The sequence below is a fragment of the Chiloscyllium punctatum genome, chromosome 28 (assembly GCF_047496795.1).
Source record: "Chiloscyllium punctatum isolate Juve2018m chromosome 28, sChiPun1.3, whole genome shotgun sequence".
Classification (NCBI taxonomy): domain Eukaryota; kingdom Metazoa; phylum Chordata; class Chondrichthyes; order Orectolobiformes; family Hemiscylliidae; genus Chiloscyllium; species Chiloscyllium punctatum.
The window spans coordinates 13,538,407-13,565,774 of NC_092766.1; positions in this window are offsets into that span (position 1 = coordinate 13,538,407).

Genomic DNA, 27,368 nt, shown 5'->3' on the forward strand with positions numbered 1-27,368 from the left:
TCAAGGGGCTCGGGGTGGATTATATGCAGAATAACAGATACCCGGGAGGGGGTTACAGACTGGAATCCAATCGAGGGGTTCGGGGTGGTTTATATACAGAATAACAGATACCCGGAAGGGTAGTTACAGACTGGAATCTAATCGAGGGGTTCGGGGTGGTTTATAGACAGAATAACAGATACCTGGGAGGGGAGTTACAGACTGGAATCTAATCGAGGGGTTCGGGGTGGTTTATAGACAGAATAACAGATACCTGGGAGGGAGTTACAGACTGGAATCTAATCGAGGGGTTCAGGGTGGTGCATATACAGAATAACAGATACGCAGGAGGGAGATACAGACTGGAATCTAATCGAGGGGTTCGGGGTGATTTATATCCAGAATTACAGATACCCCGGGAGGGAGTTACAGACTGGAATCTAATCGGGGGGTTCGGGGTGGTTTATATACAGAATAACAGATAGCCAGGAGGGGAGTTACAGACTGGAATCTAATCGAGGGTTTTGGGGTGGTTTATATACAGAATAACAGATACCCGGGAGGGGAGGTTCAGATTGGAATCTAATCGAGGGGTTCGGGGAGATTTATTTACAGAATAACAGATACCCGGGAGGGGAGTTACATACTGGAAGCTAATCGAGGGGTTCGGGGAGATTTATGTACAGAATAACAGATACCCCGGGAGGGAGTTACAGACTGAATCTAATCGAGGGGGTCGGGGTGGTTTATATACAGAATAACAGATACCCCGGGAGGGAGTTACAGACTGGAATCTAATCGAGGGGTTCGGGGTGATTTATATACAGAATAACAGCTCCCTGGGAAGGAGTTACAGACTGGAATGTAATCGAGGGGTTTAGGGTGGTTTATATACAGAACAACAGCTCCCTGGGAGGGAGTTACAGACTGGAATCTAATCGAGGGGTTCGGGGAGGTTTGTATACAGAATAACAGATACCCCGGGAGGGAGTTACAGACTGGAATCTAATCGAGGGGTTCAGGGTGGTTTATATACAGAACAACAGCTCCCCGGGAGGGAGTTACAGACTGGAATCTAAACGAGGGTTTCGGGGAGGTTTATATACAGATTAACAGATACCCGGGGAGGGAGTTACAGACTGGAATCTAATCGAAGGGTTAGGGGTGGTTTATATACAGAATAACAGATACCCGGGAGGGAGTTACAGACTGGAATCTAATCGAGGAGTTCGGGTTGGTTTATATACAGAATAACAGATACCCGGGAGGGAGTTACAGACTGGAATCTAATCGAGGGGTTTAGGGTGGTTTATATACAGAATAACAGATACCCGGGAGGGAGTTACAGACTGGAATCTAATCGAGGGGTTCGGGGTGGTTTATATACAGAATAACAGCTCCCTGGGAGGGAGTTACAGCTTGGAATCTAATCGAGGGGTTTAGGGTGGTTTATATACAGAATAACAGATACCCAGGAGGGAGATACAGACTGGAATCTAATCGAGGGGTTCGGGGAGATTTATTTACAGAATAACAGATACCGGGGAGGGGAGTTACATACTGGAAGCTAATCGAGGGGTTCGGGGAGATATATATACAGAATAACAGATACCCCGGGAGGGAGTTACAGACTGGAATCTAATCGAGGGGTTCGGGGAGATTTATATACAGAATAACAGATACCCCCCGGGAGGGAGTTACAGACTGGAATCCAATCGAGGGGTTCGGGGTGGTTTATATACAGAATAACAGATACCCAGGAGGGGAGGTTCAGATTGGAATCAAATCGAGGGGTTCGGGGAGATTTATTTACAGAATAACAGATACCCGGGAGGGGAGTTACAGACTGGAATCTAATCGAGGGGTTCGGGGAGATTTATATACAGAATAACAGATACCCCGGGAGGGAGTTACAGACTGGAATCTAATCGAGGGGTTCGGGGAGATTTATATACAGAATAACAGATACCCCGGGTGGGAGTTACAGACTGGAATCTAATCGAGGGGTTCGGGGAGATTTATATACAGAATAACAGATACCCCGGGAGGGAGTTACAGACTGGAATCTAATCGAGGGGTTTAGGGTGGTTTATATACAGAATAACAGATACCCAGGAGGGAGTTACAGACTGGAATCTAATCGAGGGATTCTGGGTGGTTTATATACAGAATAACAGATACCCGGGAGGGAGTTACAGACTGGAATCTAATCAAGGGGTTCGGGGGGGGTTCTGTACCGAATAACAGATACCCGTTAGGGAGTTACAGACTGGTATCTAATAGAGGGGTTCGGGGTGGCTTTTATACAGAATAACAGATACCCGGAAGGGGAGTTACAGACTGGAATCTAATCGAGGGGTTCGGGGTGGTTTATAGACAGAATAACAGATACCTGGGAGGGAGTTACAGACTGGAATCTAATCGAGGGGTTCAGGGTGGTGTATATACAGAATAACAGATACGCAGGAGGGAGATACAGACTGGAATCTAATCGAGGGGTTCGGGGTGATTTATATCCAGAATTACAGATACCCCGGGAGGGAGTTACAGACTGGAATCTAATCGGGGGGTTCGGGGTGGTTTATATACAGAATAACAGATAGCCAGGAGGGGAGTTACAGACTGGAATCTAATCGAGGGTTTTGGGGTGGTTTATATACAGAATAACAGATACCCGGGAGGGGAGGTTCAGATTGGAATCTAATCGAGGGGTTCGGGGAGATTTATTTACAGAATAACAGATACCCGGGATGGGAGTTACATACTGGAAGCTAATCGAGGGGTTCGGGGAGATTTATATACAGAATAACAGCTCCCTGGGAAGGAGTTACAGACTGGAATCTAATCGAGGGGTTTAGGGTGGTTTATATACAGAACAACAGTTCCCTGGGAGGGAGTTACAGACTGGAATCTAATCGAGGGGTTCGGGGAGGTGTATATACAGAATAACAGATACCCCGGGAGGGAGTTACATACTGGAATCTAATTGAGGGGTTCGGGGGGATTTATATACAGAATAACAGATACCCCGGGGGGGAGTTACAGACTGGAATCTAATCGAGGGGTTCAGGGTGGTTTATATACAGAACAACAGCTCCCCGGGAGGGAGTTACAGACTGGAATCTAAACGAGGGGTTCGGGGAGGTTTATATACAGATTAACAGATACCCGGGGAGGGAGTTACAGACTGGAATCTAATCGAAGGGTTAGGGGTGGTTTATATACAGAATAACAGATACCCGGGAGGGAGTTACAGACTGGAATCTAATCGAGGAGTTCGGGTTGGTTTATATACAGAATAACAGATACCTGGGAGGGAGTTACAGACTGGAATCTAATCGAGGGGTTTAGGGTGGTTTATATACAGAATAACAGATACCCAGGAGGGGAGTTCCAGACTGGAATCTAATCGAGGGGTTCGGGGAGATTTATATACAGAATAACAGATACCCCAGGAGGGAGTTACAGACTGGATTGTAATCGAGGGGTTCGGGGTGATTTCTATCCAGAATAACAGATACCCCGGGAGGGTGTTACAGACTGGAATCTAATCGAGGGGTTTAGGGTGGTTCATATACAGAATAACAGATACCCGGGAGGGAGTTACAGACTGGAATCTAATCGAGGGGTTCGGGGTGGTTTATATACAGAATAACAGCTCCCTGGGAGGGAGTTACAGCTTGGAATCTAATCGAGGGGTTCAGGGTGGTTTATATACATAATAACAGATACACCGGAGGGAGTTACAGACTGGAATCTAATCGAGGGTTTCGGGGTGGTTTATATACAGAATAACAGATACCCACAAGGGGAGTTCCAGACTGGAATCTAATCGAGGGGTTCGGGGTGGTTTATATACAGAATAACAGATACCCGGGAGGGGAGGTTCAGATTGGAATTTAATCGAGGGGTTCAGGGTCGTTTATATACAGAATAACAGATACCCTGGGAGGGAGTTACATACTGGAAGCTAATCGAGGGGTTCGGGGAGATTTATATACAGAATAACAGATACCCCCCGGGAGGGAGTTACAGACTGGAATCCAATCGAGGGGTTCGGGGTGGTTTATATACAGAATAACAGATACCCAGGAGGGGAGGTTCAGATTGGAATCTAATCGAGGGGTTCGGGGAGATTTATTTACAGAATAACAGATACCTGGGAGGGAGTTACAGACTGGAATCTAATCGAGGGGTTCGGAGTGGTTTATATTCGGAATAACAGATACCCAGGAGTGAGTTACAGACTGGAATCTAATCGAGGGGTTCGGGCTGGTTTATATACAGAATAACAGATACCCGGAAGGGTAGTTACAGACTGGAATCTAATCGAGGGGATGGGGGTGGGGATTTATACACTGAATAAGAGATACCGAGGAGGAGGTTACAGCCTGGAATCTAATCAAGGGGCTCGGGGTGGATTATATGCAGAATAACAGATACCCGGGAGGGGGTTACAGACTGGAATCCAATCGAGGGGTTCGGGGTGGTTTATATACAGAATAACAGATACCCGGAAGGGTAGTTACAGACTGGAATCTAATCGAGGGGTTCGGGGTGGTTTACAGACAGAATAACAGATACCTGGGAGGGGAGTTACAGACTGGAATCTAATCGAGGGGTTCGGGGTGGTTTATAGACAGAATAACAGATACCTGGGAGGGAGTTACAGACTGGAATCTAATCGAGGGGTTCAGGGTGGTGCATATACAGAATAACAGATACGCAGGAGGGAGATACAGACTGGAATCTAATCGAGGGGTTCGGGGTGATTTATATCCAGAATTACAGATACCCCGGGAGGGAGTTACAGACTGGAATCTAATCGGGGGGTTCGGGGTGGTTTATATACAGAATAACAGATAGCCAGGAGGGGAGTTACAGACTGGAATCTAATCGAGGGTTTTGGGGTGGTTTATATACAGAATAACAGATACCCGGGAGGGGAGGTTCAGATTGGAATCTAATCGAGGGGTTCGGGGAGATTTATTTACAGAATAACAGATACCCGGGAGGGGAGTTACATACTGGAAGCTAATCGAGGGGTTCGGGGAGATTTATGTACAGAATAACAGATACCCCGGGAGGGAGTTACAGACTGAATCTAATCGAGGGGGTCGGGGTGGTTTATATACAGAATAACAGATACCCCGGGAGGGAGTTACAGACTGGAATCTAATCGAGGGGTTCGGGGTGATTTATATACAGAATAACAGCTCCCTGGGAAGGAGTTACAGACTGGAATCTAATCGAGGGGTTTAGGGTGGTTTATATACAGAACAACAGCTCCCTGGGAGGGAGTTACAGACTGGAATCTAATCGAGGGGTTCGGGGAGGTTTGTATACAGAATAACAGATACCCCGGGAGGGAGTTACAGACTGGAATCTAATCGAGGGGTTCAGGGTGGTTTATATACAGAACAACAGCTCCCCGGGAGGGAGTTACAGACTGGAATCTAAACGAGGGTTTCGGGGAGGTTTATATACAGATTAACAGATACCCGGGGAGGGAGTTACAGACTGGAATCTAATCGAAGGGTTAGGGGTGGTTTATATACAGAATAACAGATACCCGGGAGGGAGTTACAGACTGGAATCTAATCGAGGAGTTCGGGTTGGTTTATATACAGAATAACAGATACCCGGGAGGGAGTTACAGACTGGAATCTAATCGAGGGGTTTAGGGTGGTTTATATACAGAATAACAGATACCCGGGAGGGAGTTACAGACTGGAATCTAATCGAGGGGTTCGGGGAGATTTATATACAGAATAACAGATACCCCAGGAGGGAGTTACAGACTGGATTGTAATCGAGGGGTTCGGGGTGATTTCTATCCAGAATAACAGATACCCCGGGAGGGTGTTACAGACTGGAATCTAATCGAGGGGTTTAGGGTGGTTCATATACAGAATAACAGATACGCAGGAGGGAGATACAGACTGGAATCTAATCGAGGGGTTCGGGGTGGTTTATATACAGAATAACAGCTCCCTGGGAGGGAGTTACAGCTTGGAATCTAATCGAGGGGTTTAGGGTGGTTTATATACAGAATAACAGATACCCAGGAGGGAGATACAGACTGGAATCTAATCGAGGGGTTCGGGGAGATTTATTTACAGAATAACAGATACCGGGGAGGGGAGTTACATACTGGAAGCTAATCGAGGGGTTCGGGGAGATATATATACAGAATAACAGATACCCCGGGAGGGAGTTACAGACTGGAATCTAATCGAGGGGTTCGGGGAGATTTATATACAGAATAACAGATACCCCCCGGGAGGGAGTTACAGACTGGAATCCAATCGAGGGGTTCGGGGTGGTTTATATACAGAATAACAGATACCCAGGAGGGGAGGTTCAGATTGGAATCAAATCGAGGGGTTCGGGGAGATTTATTTACAGAATAACAGATACCCGGGAGGGGAGTTACAGACTGGAATCTAATCGAGGGGTTCGGGGAGATTTATATACAGAATAACAGATACCCCGGGAGGGAGTTACAGACTGGAATCTAATCGAGGGGTTCGGGGAGATTTATATACAGAATAACAGATACCCCGGGAGGGAGTTACAGACTGGAATCTAATCAAGGGGTTCGGGGAGATTTATATACAGAATAACAGATACCCCGGGAGGGAGTTACAGACTGGAATCTAATCGAGGGGTTTAGGGTGGTTTATATACAGAATAACAGATACCCAGGAGGGAGTTACAGACTGGAATCTAATCGAGGGATTCTGGGTGGTTTATATACAGAATAACAGATACCCGGGAGGGAGTTACAGACTGGAATCTAATCAAGGGGTTCGGGGGGGGTTCTGTACCGAATAACAGATACCCGTTAGGGAGTTACAGACTGGTATCTAATAGACGGGTTCGGGGTGGCTTTTATACAGAATAACAGATACCCGGAAGGGGAGTTACAGACTGGAATCTAATCGAGGGGTTCGGGGTGGTTTATAGACAGAATAACAGATACCTGGGAGGGAGTTACAGACTGGAATCTAATCGAGGGGTTCAGGGTGGTGTATATACAGAATAACAGATACGCAGGAGGGAGATACAGACTGGAATCTAATCGAGGGGTTCGGGGTGATTTATATCCAGAATTACACATACCCCGGGAGGGAGTTACAGACTGGAATCTAATCGGGGGGTTCGGGGTGGTTTATATACAGAATAACAGATAGCCAGGAGGGGAGTTACAGACTGGAATCTAATCGAGGGTTTTGGGGTGGTTTATATACAGAATAACAGATACCCGGGAGGGGAGGTTCAGATTGGAATCTAATCGAGGGGTTCGGGGAGATTTATTTACAGAATAACAGATACCCGGGAGGGGAGTTACATACTGGAAGCTAATCGAGGGGTTCGGGGAGATTTATGTACAGAATAACAGATACCCCGGGAGGGAGTTACAGACTGGAATCTAATCGAGGGGTTCGGGGAGATTTATATACAGAATAACAGATACCTGGGAGGGAGTTACAGATTGGAATCTAATCGAGGGGTTCGGGGTGGTTTATATACAGAATAACAGGTAACCGGGAGGGAGTTACAGATTGGAATCTAATCGAGGGGTTCAGGGTGGTTTATATGCAGAACAGCAGCTCCCTGGGACGGAGTTACAGACTGGAATCTAATCGAGGGGTTCAGGGTGGTTTATATACAGAATAACAGATACACAGGAGGGAGATACAGACTGGAATCTAATCGAGGGGTTCAGGGAGGTTTATATACAGAATAACAGATACCCCAGGGAGGGAGTTACAGACTGGAATCTAATCGAGGGGTTTGGGGTGGTTTATATAAAGAATAACAGCTCCCTGGGACGGAGTTACAGACTGGAATCTAATCGAGGGGTTCAGGGTGGTTTATATACAGAATAACAGATACCCAGGAGGGAGTTACAGACTGGAAACTAATCGAGGGGTTTGGGGTTGTTTTTTATACAGAATACCAGCTCCCTGGGAAGGAGTTACAGACTAGAATCTAATCGAGAGGTTTAGGGTGGTTTATATACAGAATAACAGCTCCCCGGGAGGGAGTTACAGACTGGAATTTAATCGAGGGGTTCGGGGTGGTTTATATCCAGAATAACAGATACCCCGGGAGGGAATTACAGACTGGATTCTAATCGAGGGGTTCGGGGTGATTTATATCCAGAATAACAGATACCCCGGGAGGGAGTTACAGACTGGAATCTAATCGAGGGGTTTAGGGTGGTTCATATACAGAATAACAGATACGCAGGAGGGAGATACAGACTGGAATCTAATCGAGGGGTTCGGGGTGGTTTATATACAGAATAACAGCTCCCTGGGAGGGAGTTACAGACTGGAATCTAATCGAGGGGTTTAGGGAGGTTTATATACAGAAGAACAGATACACAGGAGGGAGATACAGACTGGAATCTAATCGAGGGTTTCGGGGTGGTTTATATACAGAATAACAGATACCCACGAGGGGAGTTCCAGACTGGAATCTAATCGAGGGGTTCGGGGTGGTTTATATAAAGAATAACAGCTCCCTGGGACGGAGTTACAGACTGGAATCTAATCGAGGGGTTCAGGGTGGTTTATATACAGAATATCAGATACCCAGGAGGGAGTTACAGACTGGAAACTAATCGAGGGGTTTGGGGTTGTTTTTTATACAGAATACCAGCTCCCTGGGAAGGAGTTACAGACTAGAATCTAATCGAGAGGTTTAGGGTGGTTTATATACAGAATAACAGCTCCCCGGGAGGGAGTTACAGACTGGAATTTAATCGAGGGGTTCGGGGTGGTTTATATACAGAATAACAGATACCCGGGAGTTAGTTACAGACTGGAATCTAATGAAGGTGATTGGGGGGGTTTCTGTACCGAATAACAGATACCCGTTAGGGAGTTACAGACTGGTATCTAATAGAGGGGTTCAGGGGGGTTTATATTCGGAATAACAGATACCCAGGAGGGAGTTACAGACTGGAATCTAATCGAGGGGTTCGGGGTGATTTATATACAGAATAACAGCTCCCTGGGAAGGAGTTACAGACTGGAATCTAATCGAGGGGATTAGGGTGGTTTATATACAGAATAACAGATACACAGGAGGGAGATACAGACTGGAATCTAATCGAGGGGTTCGGGGTGGTTTATATACAGAACAACAGCTCCCTGGGAGGGAGTTACAGACTGGAATCTAATCGAGGGGTTCAGGATGGTTTATATACAGAATAACAGCTCCCCCCCGAGGAGGGAGTTACAGACTGGAATCTAATCGAGGGGTTCAGGGTGGTTTATATACAGAATAACAGAAACCCGGGAGGGAGTTACAGACTGGAATCTAATCGAGGGGTTCGGGGTGGTCGATATACAGAATAACAGAAACCCGGGAGGGAGTTACAGACTGGAATCTAATCGAGGGGTTCGGGGTGGTTTATATACAGAATAACAGATACACAGGAGGGAGATACAGACTGGAATCTAATCGAGGGGTTCGGGGTGGTTTATATACAGAATAACAGATACACAGGAGGGGAGTTCCAGACTGGAATCTAATCGAGGGGTTCGGGGAGATTTATATACAGAATAACAGATACCCCAGGAGGGAATTACAGACTGGATTCTAATCGAGGGGTTCGGGGTGATTTATATCCAGAATAACAGATACCCCGGGAGGGAGTTACAGACTGGAATCTAATCGAGGGGTTTAGGGTGGTTCATATACAGAATAACAGATACGCAGGAGGGAGATACAGACTGGAATCTAATCGAGAGGTTCGGGGTGGTTTATATACAGAATAACAGCTCCCTGGGAGGGAGTTACAGACTGGAATCTAATCGAGGGGTTTAGGGTGGTTTATATACAGAATAACAGATACACAGGAGGGAGTTACAGACTGGAATCTAATCGAGGGTTTCGGGGTGGTTTATATACAGAATAACAGATACCCACGAGGGGAGTTCCAGACTGGAATCTAATCGAGGGTTTCGGGGAGATTTATATACAGAATAACAGATACCCCAGGAGGGAGTTACAGACTGGAATCTAAGCGAGGGGTTCAGGGTGGTTTATATACAGAATAACAGATACCCGGGAGGGAGTTACAGACTGGAATCTAATCGAGGGGTTCGGGGAGGTTTATATACAGAATAACAGATACCCCGGGAGGGAGTTACAGACTGGAATCTAATCGAGGGGTTCAGGGTGGTTTATATACAGAATAACAGATACCCGGGAGGGAGTTACAGACTGGAATCTAAGCGAGGGGTTCAGGGTGGTTTATATACAGAATAACAGATACCCGGGAGGGAGTTACAGACTGGAATCTAATCGAGGGGTTCGGGGAGGTTTATATACAGAATAACAGATACCCCGGGAGGGAGTTACAGACTGGAATCTAATCGAGGGGTTTGGGGTTGTTTTTTATACAGAATACCAGCTCCCTGGGAAGGAGTTACAGACTAGAATCTAATCGAGAGGTTTAGGGTGGTTTATATACAGAATAACAGCTCCCCGGGAGAGAGTTACAGACTGGAATTTAATCGAGGGGTTCGGGGTGGTTGATATACAGAATAACAGATACCCAGGAGTTAGTTACAGACTGGAATCTAATGAAGGTGTTTGGGGGGGTTTCTGTACCGAATAACAGATACCCGTTAGGGAGTTACAGACTGGAATCTAATAGAGGGGTTCAGGGGGGTTTATATTCGGAATAACAGATACCCGGGAGGGAGTTACAGACTGGAATCTAATCGAGGGGTTCGGGGTGATTTATATACAGAATATCAGCTCCCTGGGAACGAGTTACAGACTGGAATCTAATCGAGGGGATTAGGGTGGTTTATATACAGAATAACAGATACACAGGAGGGAGATACAGACTGGAATCTAATCGAGGGGTTCGGGGTGGTTTATATACAGAACAACAGCTCCCTGGGAGGGAGTTACAGACTGGAATCTAATCGAGGGGTTCGGGGAGGTTTGTATACAGAATAACAGATACCCCGGGAGGGAGTTACAGACTGGAATCTAATCGAGGGGTTCAGGATGGTTTATATACAGAATAACAGCTCCCCCCCGAGGAGGGAGTTACAGACTGGAATCTAATCGAGGGGTTCAGGGTGGTTTATATACAGAATAACAGATACCCGGGAGGGAGTTACAGACTGGAATCTAATCGAGGGGTTCGGGGTGGTCGATATACAGAATAACAGAAACCCGGGAGGGAGTTACAGACTGGAATCTAATCGAGGGGTTCGGGGTGGTTTATATACAGAATAACAGATACACAGGAGGGAGATACAGACTGGAATCTAATCGAGGGGTTCGGGGTGGTTTATATACAGAATAACAGATACACAGGAGGGGAGTTCCAGACTGGAATCTAATCGAGGGGTTCGGGGAGATTTATATACAGAATAACAGATACCCCAGGAGGGAATTACAGACTGGATTCTAATCGAGGGGTTCGGGGTGATTTATATCCAGAATAACAGATACCCCGGGAGGGAGTTACAGACTGGAATCTAATCGAGGGGTTTAGGGTGGTTCATATACAGAATAACAGATACGCAGGAGGGAGATACAGACTGGAATCTAATCGAGGGGTTCGGGGTGGTTTATATACAGAATAACAGATACCTGGGAGGGAGTTACAGACTGGAATCTAATCGAGGGGTTTAGGGTGGTTTATATACAGAATAACAGATACACAGGAGGGAGATACAGACTGGAATCTAATCGAGGGGTTCGGGGTGGTTTATGGACAGAATAACAGATACCCCGGGAGGGAGATACAGACTGGAATCTAATCGAGGGTTTCGGGGTGGTTTATATACAGAATAACAGATACCCACGAGGGGAGTTCCAGACTGGAATCTAATCGAGGGGTTCGGGGAGATTTATATACAGAATAACAGATACCCCGGGAGGGAGTTACAGACTGGAATCTAATCAAGGGGTTTGGGGTTGTTTTTTATACAGAATACCAGCTCCCTGGGAAGGAGTTACAGACTAGAATCTAATCGAGAGGTTTAGGGTGGTTTATATACAGAATAACAGCTCCCCGGGTGGGAGTTACAGACTGGAATTTAATCGAGGGGTTCGGGGTGGTTTATATACAGAATAACAGATACCCGGGAGTTAGTTACAGACTGGAATCTATTGAAGGTGTTTGGGGGGGTTTCTGTACCGAATAACAGATACCCGTTAGGGAGTTACAGACTGGAATCTAATCGAGGGGTTCGGGGTGGTTTATATACAGAATAACAGATACCCCAGGGAGGGAGTTACAGACTGGAATCTAATCGAGGGGTTCGGGGTGATTTATATACAGAATAACAGCTCCCTGGGAAGGAGTTACAGACTGGAATCTAATCGAGGGGATTAGGGTGGTTTATATACAGAATAACAGATACACAGGAGGGAGATACAGACTGGAATCTAATCGAGGGGTTTAGGGTGGTTTATATACAGAACAACAGCTCCCCGGGAGGGAGTTACAGACTAGAATCTAAACGAGGGGTTCGGGGAGGTTTATATACAGAATAACAGATACCCCGGGAGGGAGTTACAGACTGGAATCTAATCGAGGGGTTCAGGGGGGTTTATATTCGGAATAACAGATACCTGGGAGGGAGTTACAGACTGGAATCTAATCGAGGGGTTCGGGGTGATTTATATACAGAATAACAGCTCCCTGGGAAGGAGTTACAGACTGGAATCTAATCGAGGGGTTCGGGGTGATTTATATACAGAATAACAGCTCCCTGGGAAGGAGTTACAGACTGGAATCTAATCGAGGGGTTCGGAGTGGTTTATGTACAGAATAACAGATACCCCCCGGGAGGGAGTTACAGACTGGAATCTAATCGAGGGGTTTGGGGTGGTTTATATACAGAATAACAGATACCCCGGGAGGGAGTTACAGACTGGAATCTAATCGAGGGGTTCGGGGTGGTTTATATACAGAATAACAGATACCCCGCCGGGAGGGAGTTACAGACTGGAATCTAATCGAGGGGTTCGGGGTGGTTTATGGACAGAATAACAGATACCCCGGGAGGGAGATACAGACTGGAATCTAATCGAGGGGTTCGGGGTGGTTTATATACAGAATAACAGATACCCACGAGGGGAGTTCCAGACTGGAATCTAATCGAGGGGTTCGGGGAGATTTATATACAGAATAACAGATACCCCGGGAGGGAGTTACAGACTGGAATCTAATCAAGGGGTTTGGGGTTGTTTTTTATACAGAATACCAGCTCCCTGGGAAGGAGTTACAGACTAGAATCTAATCGAGAGGTTTAGGGTGGTTTATATACAGAATAACAGCTCCCCGGGTGGGAGTTACAGACTGGAATTTAATCGAGGGGTTCGGGGTGGTTTATATACAGAATAACAGATACCCGGGAGTTAGTTACAGACTGGAATCTATTGAAGGTGTTTGGGGGGGTTTCTGTACCGAATAACAGATACCCGTTAGGGAGTTACAGACTGGAATCTAATCGAGGGGTTCGGGGTGGTTTATATACAGAATAACAGATACCCCAGGGAGGGAGTTACAGACTGGAATCTAATCGAGGGGTTCGGGGTGATTTATATACAGAATAACAGCTCCCTGGGAAGGAGTTACAGACTGGAATCTAATCGAGGGGATTAGGGTGGTTTATATACAGAATAACAGATACACAGGAGGGAGATACAGACTGGAATCTAATCGAGGGGTTTAGGGTGGTTTATATACAGAACAACAGCTCCCCGGGAGGGAGTTACAGACTAGAATCTAAACGAGGGGTTCGGGGAGGTTTATATACAGAATAACAGATACCCCGGGAGGGAGTTACAGACTGGAATCTAATCGAGGGGTTCAGGGGGGTTTATATTCGGAATAACAGATACCTGGGAGGGAGTTACAGACTGGAATCTAATCGAGGGGTTCGGGGTGATTTATATACAGAATAACAGCTCCCTGGGAAGGAGTTACAGACTGGAATCTAATCGAGGGGTTCGGGGTGATTTATATACAGAATAACAGCTCCCTGGGAAGGAGTTACAGACTGGAATCTAATCGAGGGGTTCGGAGTGGTTTATGTACAGAATAACAGATACCCCCCGGGAGGGAGTTACAGACTGGAATCTAATCGAGGGGTTTGGGGTGGTTTATATACAGAATAACAGATACCCCGGGAGGGAGTTACAGACTGGAATCTAATCGAGGGGTTCGGGGTGGTTTATATACAGAATAACAGATACCCCCCGGGAGGGAGTTACAGACTGGAATCTAATCGAGGGGTTTGGGGTGGTTTATATACAGAATAACAGATACCCCCCGGGGAGGGAGTTACAGACTGGAATCTAATCGAGGGGTTCGGGGAGGATTATACACAGAATAACAGATACCCGGGAGGTAGATACAGACTGTAATCTAATCGAGGGATTCGGGGTGGTTAATATGCAGAATAACAGATACCCCGGGAGGGAGTTACAGACTGTAATCTAATCGAGGGGTTCGGAGTGGTTTATATACAGAATAACAGATACCCGGGAGGGAGTTACAGACTGGAATCTAATCGAGGGGTTCGGGGGGGTTTATATACAGAATAACAGATACCTGGGAGGGAGTTACAGACTGGAATCTAATCGAGTGGTTCAGGGTGGTGCATATACAGAATAACAGATACGCAGGAGGGAGATACAGACTGGAATCTAATCGAGGGGTTCGGGGTGATTTATATCCAGAATTACAGATACCCCGGGAGGGAGTTACAGACTGGAATCTAATCGGGGGGTTCGGGGTGGTTTATATACAGAATAACAGATAGCCAGGAGGGGAGTTACAGACTGGAATCTAATCGAGGGTTTTGGGGTGGTTTATATACAGAATAACAGATACCCGGGAGGGGAGGTTCAGATTGGAATCTAATCGAGGGGTTCGGGGAGATTTATTTACAGAATAACAGATACCCGGGAGGGGAGTTACATACTGGAAGCTAATCGAGGGGTTCGGGGAGATTTATATACAGAATAACAGCTCCCTGGGAAGGAGTTACAGACTGGAATCTAATCGAGGGGTTTAGGGTGGTTTATATACAGAACAACAGTTCCCTGGGAGGGAGTTACAGACTGGAATCTAATCGAGGGGTTCGGGGAGGTTTATATACAGAATAACAGATACCCCGGGAGGGAGTTACATACTGGAATCTAATTGAGGGGTTCGGGGGGATTTATATACAGAATAACAGATACCCCGGGGGGGAGTTACAGACTGGAATCTAATCGAGGGGTTCAGGGTGGTTTATATACAGAACAACAGCTCCCCGGGAGGGAGTTACAGACTGGAATCTAAACGAGGGGTTCGGGGAGGTTTATATACAGATTAACAGATACCCGGGGAGGGAGTTACAGACTGGAATCTAATCGAAGGGTTAGGGGTGGTTTATATACAGAATAACAGATACCCGGGAGGGAGTTACAGACTGGAATCTAATCGAGGAGTTCGGGTTGGTTTATATACAGAATAACAGATACCTGGGAGGGAGTTACAGACTGGAATCTAATCGAGGGGTGTAGGGTGGTTTATATACAGAATAACAGATACCCAGGAGGGGAGTTCCAGACTGGAATCTAATCGAGGGGTTCGGGGAGATTTATATACAGAATAACAGATACCCCAGGAGGGAGTTACAGACTGGATTGTAATCGAGGGGTTCGGGGTGATTTCTATCCAGAATAACAGATACCCCGGGAGGGTGTTACAGACTGGAATCTAATCGAGGGGTTTAGGGTGGTTCATATACAGAATAACAGATACCCGGGAGGGAGTTACAGACTGGAATCTAATCGAGGGGTTCGGGGTGGTTTATATACAGAATAACAGCTCCCTGGGAGGGAGTTACAGCTTGGAATCTAATCGAGGGGTTCAGGGTGGTTTATATACATAATAACAGATACACCGGAGGGAGTTACAGACTGGAATCTAATCAAGGGTTTCGGGGTGGTTTATATACAGAATAACAGATACCCACAAGGGGAGTTCCAGACTGGAATCTAATCGAGGGGTTCGGGGTGGTTTATATACAGAATAACAGATACCCGGGAGGGGAGGTTCAGATTGGAATTTAATCGAGGGGTTCAGGGTCGTTTATATACAGAATAACAGATACCCTGGGAGGGAGTTACATACTGGAAGCTAATCGAGGGGTTCGGGGAGATTTATATACAGAATAACAGATACCCCCCGGGAGGGAGTTACAGACTGGAATCCAATCGAGGGGTTCGGGGTGGTTTATATACAGAATAACAGATACCCAGGAGGGGAGGTTCAGATTGGAATCTAATCGAGGGGTTCGGGGAGATTTATTTACAGAATAACAGATACCCGGGAGGGAGTTACAGACTGGAATCTAATCGAGGGGTTCGGAGTGGTTTATATTCGGAATAACAGATACCCAGGAGTGAGTTACAGACTGGAATCTAATCGAGGGGATGGGGGTGGGGGTTTATATACAGAATAACAGATACCCGGGAGGGAGATACAGCCTGGAATCTAATCAAGGGGTTCAGAGTGGCTTATATACAGAATAACAGATACCCGGGAGGGAGTTACAGACTGGAATCAAATCGAGGGGTTCGGGGTGGTTTATATACAGAATAACAGATACCCGGAAGGGTAGTTACAGACTGGAATCTAATCGAGGGGATGGGGGTGGGGATTTATACACTGAATAAGAGATACCGAGGAGGAGGTTACAGCCTGGAATCTAATCAAGGGGCTCGGGGTGGATTATATGCAGAATAACAGATACCCGGGAGGGGGTTACAGACTGGAATCCAATCGAGGGGTTCGGGGTGGTTTATATACAGAATAACAGATACCCGGAAGGGTAGTTACAGACTGGAATCTAATCGAGGGGTTCGGGGTGGTTTATAGACAGAATAACAGATACCTGGGAGGGGAGTTACAGACTGGAATCTAATCGAGGGGTTCGGGGTGGTTTATAGACAGAATAACAGATACCTGGGAGGGAGTTACAGACTGGAATCTAATCGAGGGGTTCAGGGTGGTGCATATACAGAATAACAGATACGCAGGAGGGAGATACAGACTGGAATCTAATCGAGGGGTTCGGGGTGATTTATATCCAGAATTACAGATACCCCGGGAGGGAGTTACAGACTGGAATCTAATCGGGGGGTTCGGGGTGGTTTATATACAGAATAACAGATAGCCAGGAGGGGAGTTACAGACTGGAATCTAATCGAGGGTTTTGGGGTGGTTTATATACAGAATAACAGATACCCGGGAGGGGAGGTTCAGATTGGAATCTAATCGAGGGGTTCGGGGAGATTTATTTACAGAATAACAGATACCCGGGAGGGGAGTTACATACTGGAAGCTAATCGAGGGGTTCGGGGAGATTTATGTACAGAATAACAGATACCCCGGGAGGGAGTTACAGACTGAATCTAATCGAGGGGGTCGGGGTGGTTTATATACAGAATAACAGATACCCCGGGAGGGAGTTACAGACTGGAATCTAATCGAGGGGTTCGGGGTGATTTATATACAGAATAACAGCTCCCTGGGAAGGAGTTACAGACTGGAATCTAATCGAGGGGTTTAGGGTGGTTTATATACAGAACAACAGCTCCCTGGGAGGGAGTTACAGACTGGAATCTAATCGAGGGGTTCGGGGAGGTTTGTATACAGAATAACAGATACCCCGGGAGGGAGTTACAGACTGGAATCTAATCGAGGGGTTCAGGGTGGTTTATATACAGAACAACAGCTCCCCGGGAGGGAGTTACAGACTGGAATCTAAACGAGGGTTTCGGGGAGGTTTATATACAGATTAACAGATACCCGGGGAGGGAGTTACAGACTGGAATCTAATCGAAGGGTTAGGGGTGGTTTATATACAGAATAACAGATACCCGGGAGGGAGTTACAGACTGGAATCTAATCGAGGAGTTCGGGTTGGTTTATATACAGAATAACAGATACCCGGGAGGGAGTTACAGACTGGAATCTAATCGAGGGGTTTAGGGTGGTTTATATACAGAATAACAGATACCCGGGAGGGAGTTACAGACTGGAATCTAATCGAGGGGTTCGGGGAGATTTATATACAGAATAACAGATACCCCAGGAGGGAGTTACAGACTGGATTGTAATCGAGGGGTTCGGGGTGATTTCTATCCAGAATAACAGATACCCCGGGAGGGTGTTACAGACTGGAATCTAATCGAGGGGTTTAGGGTGGTTCATATACAGAATAACAGATACGCAGGAGGGAGATACAGACTGGAATCTAATCGAGGGGTTCGGGGTGGTTTATATACAGAATAACAGCTCCCTGGGAGGGAGTTACAGCTTGGAATCTAATCGAGGGGTTTAGGGTGGTTTATATACAGAATAACAGATACCCAGGAGGGAGATACAGACTGGAATCTAATCGAGGGGTTCGGGGAGATTTATTTACAGAATAACAGATACCGGGGAGGGGAGTTACATACTGGAAGCTAATCGAGGGGTTCGGGGAGATATATATACAGAATAACAGATACCCCGGGAGGGAGTTACAGACTGGAATCTAATCGAGGGGTTCGGGGAGATTTATATACAGAATAACAGATACCCCCCGGGAGGGAGTTACAGACTGGAATCCAATCGAGGGGTTCGGGGTGGTTTATATACAGAATAACAGATACCCAGGAGGGGAGGTTCAGATTGGAATCAAATCGAGGGGTTCGGGGAGATTTATTTACAGAATAACAGATACCCGGGAGGGGAGTTACAGACTGGAATCTAATCGAGGGGTTCGGGGAGATTTATATACAGAATAACAGATACCCCGGGAGGGAGTTACAGACTGGAATCTAATCGAGGGGTTCGGGGAGATTTATATACAGAATAACAGATACCCCGGGAGGGAGTTACAGACTGGAATCTAATCGAGGGGTTTGGGGAGATTTATATACAGAATAACAGATACCCCGGGAGGGAGTTACAGACTGGAATCTAATCGAGGGGTTTAGGGTGGTTTATATACAGAATAACAGATACCCAGGAGGGAGTTACAGACTGGAATCTAATCGAGGGATTCTGGGTGGTTTATATACAGAATAACAGATACCCGGGAGGGAGTTACAGACTGGAATCTAATCAAGGGGTTCGGGGGGGGTTCTGTACCTAATAACAGATACCCGTTAGGGAGTTACAGACTGGTATCTAATAGAGGGGTTCGGGGTGGCTTTTATACAGAATAACAGATACCCGGAAGGGGAGTTACAGACTGGAATCTAATCGAGGGGTTCGGGGTGGTTTATAGACAGAATAACAGATACCTGGGAGGGAGTTACAGACTGTAATCTAATCGAGGGGTTCAGGGTGGTTTATGTACAGGTTTCTCGACAGAATAACAGATACCCCGGGAGGGAGTTACAGACTGTAATCTAATCGAGGGGTTCGGGGTGGGGTTTATATACAGAATAACAGATACCCCGGGGAGGGAGTTACAGACTGGAATCTAATCGAGGGGTTCGGAGTGGTTTATATTCGGAATAACAGATACCCAGGAGTGAGTTACAGACTGGAATCTAATCGAGGGGATGGGGGTGGGGGTTTATATACAGAATAACAGATACCCGGGAGGGAGATACAGCCTGGAATCTAATCAAGGGGTTCAGGGTGGCTTATATACAGAATAACAGATACCCCGGGAGGGAGATACAGACTGGAATCTAATCGAGGGGTTCGGGGTGGGGTTTATATACAGAATAACAGATACCCCCCGGGAGGGAGTTACAGACTGGAATCTAATCGAGGGGTTCGGGGAGGATTATACACAGAATAACAGATAACAGGAGGGAGATACAGACTGGAATCTAATCGAGGGGTTCGGGGTGGTTAATATGCAGAATAACAGATACCCCGGGAGGGAGTTACAGACTTTAATCTAATCAAGGGGTTCAGAGTGGTTTCTCGACAGAATAACAGATACCCGGGAGGGAGTTACAAACTGGAAACTAATCGAGGAATTCGGGGTGGTTTATATACAGAATAACAGATACCCAGGAGGGAGTTACAGACTGTAATCTAATCGAGGGGATGGGGGTGGGGATTTATACACTGAATAAGAGATACCGAGGAGGAAGTTACAGCCTGGAATCTAATCAAGGGGCTCGGGGTGGATTATATGCAGAATAACAGATACCCGGGAGGGGGTTACAGACTGGAATCCAATCGAGGGGTTCGGGGTGGTTTATATACAGAATAACAGATACCCGGAAGGGTAGTTACAGACTGGAATCTAATCGAGGGGTTCGGGGTGGTTTATAGACAGAATAACAGATACCTGGGAGGGGAGTTACAGACTGGAATCTAATCGAGGAGTTCGGGGTGGTTTATAGACAGAATAACAGATACCTGGGAGGGAGTTACAGACTGGAATCTAATCGAGGGGTTCAGGGTGGTGCATATACAGAATAACAGATACGCAGGAGGGAGATACAGACTGGAATCTAATCGAGGGGTTCGGGGTGATTTATATCCAGAATTACAGATACCCCGGGAGGGAGTTACAGACTGGAATCTAATCGGGGGGTTCGGGGTGGTTTATATACAGAATAACAGATAGCCAGGAGGGGAGTTACAGACTGGAATCTAATCGAGGGTTTTGGGGTGGTTTATATACAGAATAACAGATACCCGGGAGGGGAGGTTCAGATTGGAATCTAATCGAGGGGTTCGGGGAGATTTATTTACAGAATAACAGATACCCGGGATGGGAGTTACATACTGGAAGCTAATCGAGGGGTTCGGGGAGATTTATATACAGAATAACAGCTCCCTGGGAAGGAGTTACAGACTGGAATCTAATCGAGGGGTTTAGGGTGGTTTATATACAGAACAACAGTTCCCTGGGAGGGAGTTACAGACTGGAATCTAATCGAGGGGTTCGGGGAGGTTTATATACAGAATAACAGATACCCCGGGAGGGAGTTACATACTGGAATCTAATTGAGGGGTTCGGGGGGATTTATATACAGAATAACAGATACCCCGGGGGGGAGTTACAGACTGGAATCTAATCGAGGGGTTCAGGGTGGTTTATATACAGAACAACAGCTCCCCGGGAGGGAGTTACAGACTGGAATCTAAACGAGGGGTTCGGGGAGGTTTATATACAGATTAACAGATACCCGGGGAGGGAGTTACAGACTGGAATCTAATCGAAGGGTTAGGGGTGGTTTATATACAGAATAACAGATACCCGGGAGGGAGTTACAGACTGGAATCTAATCGAGGAGTTCGGGTTGGTTTATATACAGAATAACAGATACCTGGGAGGGAGTTACAGACTGGAATCTAATCGAGGGGTTTAGGGTGGTTTATATACAGAATAACAGATACCCAGGAGGGGAGTTCCAGACTGGAATCTAATCGAGGGGTTCGGGGAGATTTATATACAGAATAACAGATACCCCAGGAGGGAGTTACAGACTGGATTGTAATCGAGGGGTTCGGGGTGATTTCTATCCAGAATAACAGATACCCCGGGAGGGTGTTACAGACTGGAATCTAATCGAGGGGTTTAGGGTGGTTCATATACAGAATAACAGATACCCGGGAGGGAGTTACAGACTGGAATCTAATCGAGGGGTTCGGGGTGGTTTATATACAGAATAACAGCTCCCTGGGAGGGAGTTACAGCTTGGAATCTAATCGAGGGGTTCAGGGTGGTTTATATACATAATAACAGATACACCGGAGGGAGTTACAGACTGGAATCTAATCGAGGGTTTCGGGGTGGTTTATATACAGAATAACAGATACCCACAAGGGGAGTTCCAGACTGGAATCTAATCGAGGGGTTCGGGGTGGTTTATATACAGAATAACAGATACCCGGGAGGGGAGGTTCAGATTGGAATTTAATCGAGGGGTTCAGGGTCGTTTATATACAGAATAACAGATACCCTGGGAGGGAGTTACATACTGGAAGCTAATCGAGGGGTTCGGGGAGATTTATATACAGAATAACAGATACCCCCCGGGAGGGAGTTACAGACTGGAATCCAATCGAGGGGTTCGGGGTGGTTTATATACAGAATAACAGATACCCAGGAGGGGAGGTTCAGATTGGAATCTAATCGAGGGGTTCGGGGAGATTTATTTACAGAATAACAGATACCCGGGAGGGAGTTACAGACTGGAATCTAATCGAGGGGTTCGGAGTGGTTTATATTCGGAATAACAGATACCCAGGAGTGAGTTACAGACTGGAATCTAATCGAGGGGATGGGGGTGGGGGTTTATATACAGAATAACAGATACCCGGGAGGGAGATACAGCCTGGAATCTAATCAAGGGGTTCAGAGTGGCTTATATACAGAATAACAGATACCCGGGAGGGAGTTACAGACTGGAATCAAATCGAGGGGTTCGGGGTGGTTTATATACAGAATAACAGATACCCGGAAGGGTAGTTACAGACTGGAATCTAATCGAGGGGATGGGGGTGGGGATTTATACACTGAATAAGAGATACCGAGGAGGAGGTTACAGCCTGGAATCTAATCAAGGGGCTCGGGGTGGATTATATGCAGAATAACAGATACCCGGGAGGGGGTTACAGACTGGAATCCAATCGAGGGGTTCGGGGTGGTTTATATACAGAATAACAGATACCCGGAAGGGTAGTTACAGACTGGAATCTAATCGAGGGGTTCGGGGTGGTTTACAGACAGAATAACAGATACCTGGGAGGGGAGTTACAGACTGGAATCTAATCGAGGGGTTCGGGGTGGTTTATAGACAGAATAACAGATACCTGGGAGGGGAGTTACAGACTGGAATCTAATCGAGGGGTTCGGGGTGGTTTATAGACAGAATAACAGATACCTGGGAGGGAGTTACAGACTGGAATCTAATCGAGGGGTTCAGGGTGGTGCATATACAGAATAACAGATACGCAGGAGGGAGATACAGACTGGAATCTAATCGAGGGGTTCGGGGTGATTTATATCCAGAATTACAGATACCCCGGGAGGGAGTTACAGACTGGAATCTAATCGGGGGGTTCGGGGTGGTTTATATACAGAATAACAGATAGCCAGGAGGGGAGTTACAGACTGGAATCTAATCGAGGGTTTTGGGGTGGTTTATATACAGAATAACAGATACCCGGGAGGGGAGGTTCAGATTGGAATCTAATCGAGGGGTTCGGGGAGATTTATTTACAGAATAACAGATACCCGGGAGGGGAGTTACATACTGGAAGCTAATCGAGGGGTTCGGGGAGATTTATGTACAGAATAACAGATACCCCGGGAGGGAGTTACAGACTGAATCTAATCGAGGGGGTCGGGGTGGTTTATATACAGAATAACAGATACCCCGGGAGGGAGTTACAGACTGGAATCTAATCGAGGGGTTCGGGGTGATTTATATACAGAATAACAGCTCCCTGGGAAGGAGTTACAGACTGGAATCTAATCGAGGGGTTTAGGGTGGTTTATATACAGAACAACAGCTCCCTGGGAGGGAGTTACAGACTGGAATCTAATCGAGGGGTTCGGGGAGGTTTGTATACAGAATAACAGATACCCCGGGAGGGAGTTACAGACTGGAATCTAATCGAGGGGTTCAGGGTGGTTTATATACAGAACAACAGCTCCCCGGGAGGGAGTTACAGACTGGAATCTAAACGAGGGTTTCGGGGAGGTTTATATACAGATTAACAGATACCCGGGGAGGGAGTTACAGACTGGAATCTAATCGAAGGGTTAGGGGTGGTTTATATACAGAATAACAGATACCCGGGAGGGAGTTACAGACTGGAATCTAATCGAGGAGTTCGGGTTGGTTTATATACAGAATAACAGATACCCGGGAGGGAGTTACAGACTGGAATCTAATCGAGGGGTTTAGGGTGGTTTATATACAGAATAACAGATACCCGGGAGGGAGTTACAGACTGGAATCTAATCGAGGGGTTCGGGGAGATTTATATACAGAATAACAGATACCCCAGGAGGGAGTTACAGACTGGATTGTAATCGAGGGGTTCGGGGTGATTTCTATCCAGAATAACAGATACCCCGGGAGGGTGTTACAGACTGGAATCTAATCGAGGGGTTTAGGGTGGTTCATATACAGAATAACAGATACGCAGGAGGGAGATACAGACTGGAATCTAATCGAGGGGTTCGGGGTGGTTTATATACAGAATAACAGCTCCCTGGGAGGGAGTTACAGCTTGGAATCTAATCGAGGGGTTTAGGGTGGTTTATATACAGAATAACAGATACCCAGGAGGGAGATACAGACTGGAATCTAATCGAGGGGTTCGGGGAGATTTATTTACAGAATAACAGATACCGGGGAGGGGAGTTACATACTGGAAGCTAATCGAGGGGTTCGGGGAGATATATATACAGAATAACAGATACCCCGGGAGGGAGTTACAGACTGGAATCTAATCGAGGGGTTCGGGGAGATTTATATACAGAATAACAGATACCCCCCGGGAGGGAGTTACAGACTGGAATCCAATCGAGGGGTTCGGGGTGGTTTATATACAGAATAACAGATACCCAGGAGGGGAGGTTCAGATTGGAATCAAATCGAGGGGTTCGGGGAGATTTATTTACAGAATAACAGATACCCGGGAGGGGAGTTACAGACTGGAATCTAATCGAGGGGTTCGGGGAGATTTATATACAGAATAACAGATACCCCGGGAGGGAGTTACAGACTGGAATCTAATCGAGGGGTTCGGGGAGATTTATATACAGAATAACAGATACCCCGGGAGGGAGTTACAGACTGGAATCTAATCGAGGGGTTCGGGGAGATTTATATACAGAATAACAGATACCCCGGGAGGGAGTTACAGACTGGAATCTAATCGAGGGGTTTAGGGTGGTTTATATACAGAATAACAGATACCCAGGAGGGAGTTACAGACTGGAATCTAATCGAGGGATTCTGGGTGGTTTATATACAGAATAACAGATACCCGGGAGGGAGTTACAGACTGGAATCTAATCAAGGGGTTCGGGGGGGGTTCTGTACCGAATAACAGATACCCGTTAGGGAGTTACAGACTGGTATCTAATAGAGGGGTTCGGGGTGGCTTTTATACAGAATAACAGATACCCGGAAGGGGAGTTACAGACTGGAATCTAATCGAGGGGTTCGGGGTGGTTTATAGACAGAATAACAGATACCTGGGAGGGAGTTACAGACTGGAATCTAATCGAGGGGTTCAGGGTGGTGTATATACAGAATAACAGATACGCAGGAGGGAGATACAGACTGGAATCTAATCGAGGGGTTCGGGGTGATTTATATCCAGAATTACAGATACCCCGGGAGGGAGTTACAGACTGGAATCTAATCGGGGGGTTCGGGGTGGTTTATATACAGAATAACAGATAGCCAGGAGGGGAGTTACAGACTGGAATCTAATCGAGGGTTTTGGGGTGGTTTATATACAGAATAACAGATACCCGGGAGGGGAGGTTCAGATTGGAATCTAATCGAGGGGTTCGGGGAGATTTATTTACAGAATAACAGATACCCGGGATGGGAGTTACATACTGGAAGCTAATCGAGGGGTTCGGGGAGATTTATATACAGAATAACAGCTCCCTGGGAAGGAGTTACAGACTGGAATCTAATCGAGGGGTTTAGGGTGGTTTATATACAGAACAACAGTTCCCTGGGAGGGAGTTACAGACTGGAATCTAATCGAGGGGTTCGGGGAGGTGTATATACAGAATAACAGATACCCCGGGAGGGAGTTACATACTGGAATCTAATTGAGGGGTTCGGGGGGATTTATATACAGAATAACAGATACCCCGGGGGGGAGTTACAGACTGGAATCTAATCGAGGGGTTCAGGGTGGTTTATATACAGAACAACAGCTCCCCGGGAGGGAGTTACAGACTGGAATCTAAACGAGGGGTTCGGGGAGGTTTATATACAGATTAACAGATACCCGGGGAGGGAGTTACAGACTGGAATCTAATCGAAGGGTTAGGGGTGGTTTATATACAGAATAACAGATACCCGGGAGGGAGTTACAGACTGGAATCTAATCGAGGAGTTCGGGTTGGTTTATATACAGAATAACAGATACCTGGGAGGGAGTTACAGACTGGAATCTAATCGAGGGGTTTAGGGTGGTTTATATACAGAATAACAGATACCCAGGAGGGGAGTTCCAGACTGGAATCTAATCGAGGGGTTCGGGGAGATTTATATACAGAATAACAGATACCCCAGGAGGGAGTTACAGACTGGATTGTAATCGAGGGGTTCGGGGTGATTTCTATCCAGAATAACAGATACCCCGGGAGGGTGTTACAGACTGGAATCTAATCGAGGGGTTTAGGGTGGTTCATATACAGAATAACAGATACCCGGGAGGGAGTTACAGACTGGAATCTAATCGAGGGGTTCGGGGTGGTTTATATACAGAATAACAGCTCCCTGGGAGGGAGTTACAGCTTGGAATCTAATCGAGGGGTTCAGGGTGGTTTATATACATAATAACAGATACACCGGAGGGAGTTACAGACTGGAATCTAATCGAGGGTTTCGGGGTGGTTTATATACAGAATAACAGATACCCACAAGGGGAGTTCCAGACTGGAATCTAATCGAGGGGTTCGGGGTGGTTTATATACAGAATAACAGATACCCGGGAGGGGAGGTTCAGATTGGAATTTAATCGAGGGGTTCAGGGTCGTTTATATACAGAATAACAGATACCCTGGGAGGGAGTTACATACTGGAAGCTAATCGAGGGGTTCGGGGAGATTTATATACAGAATAACAGATACCCCCCGGGAGGGAGTTACAGACTGGAATCCAATCGAGGGGTTCGGGGTGGTTTATATACAGAATAACAGATACCCAGGAGGGGAGGTTCAGATTGGAATCTAATCGAGGGGTTCGGGGAGATTTATTTACAGAATAACAGATACCTGGGAGGGAGTTACAGACTGGAATCTAATCGAGGGGTTCGGAGTGGTTTATATTCGGAATAACAGATACCCAGGAGTGAGTTACAGACTGGAATCTAATCGAGGGGATGGGGGTGGGGGTTTATATACAGAATAACAGATACCCGGGAGGGAGATACAGCCTGGAATCTAATCAAGGGGTTCAGAGTGGCTTATATACAGAATAACAGATACCCGGGAGGGAGTTACAGACTGGAATCAAATCGAGGGGTTCGGGCTGGTTTATATACAGAATAACAGATACCCGGAAGGGTAGTTACAGACTGGAATCTAATCGAGGGGATGGGGGTGGGGATTTATACACTGAATAAGAGATACCGAGGAGGAGGTTACAGCCTGGAATCTAAT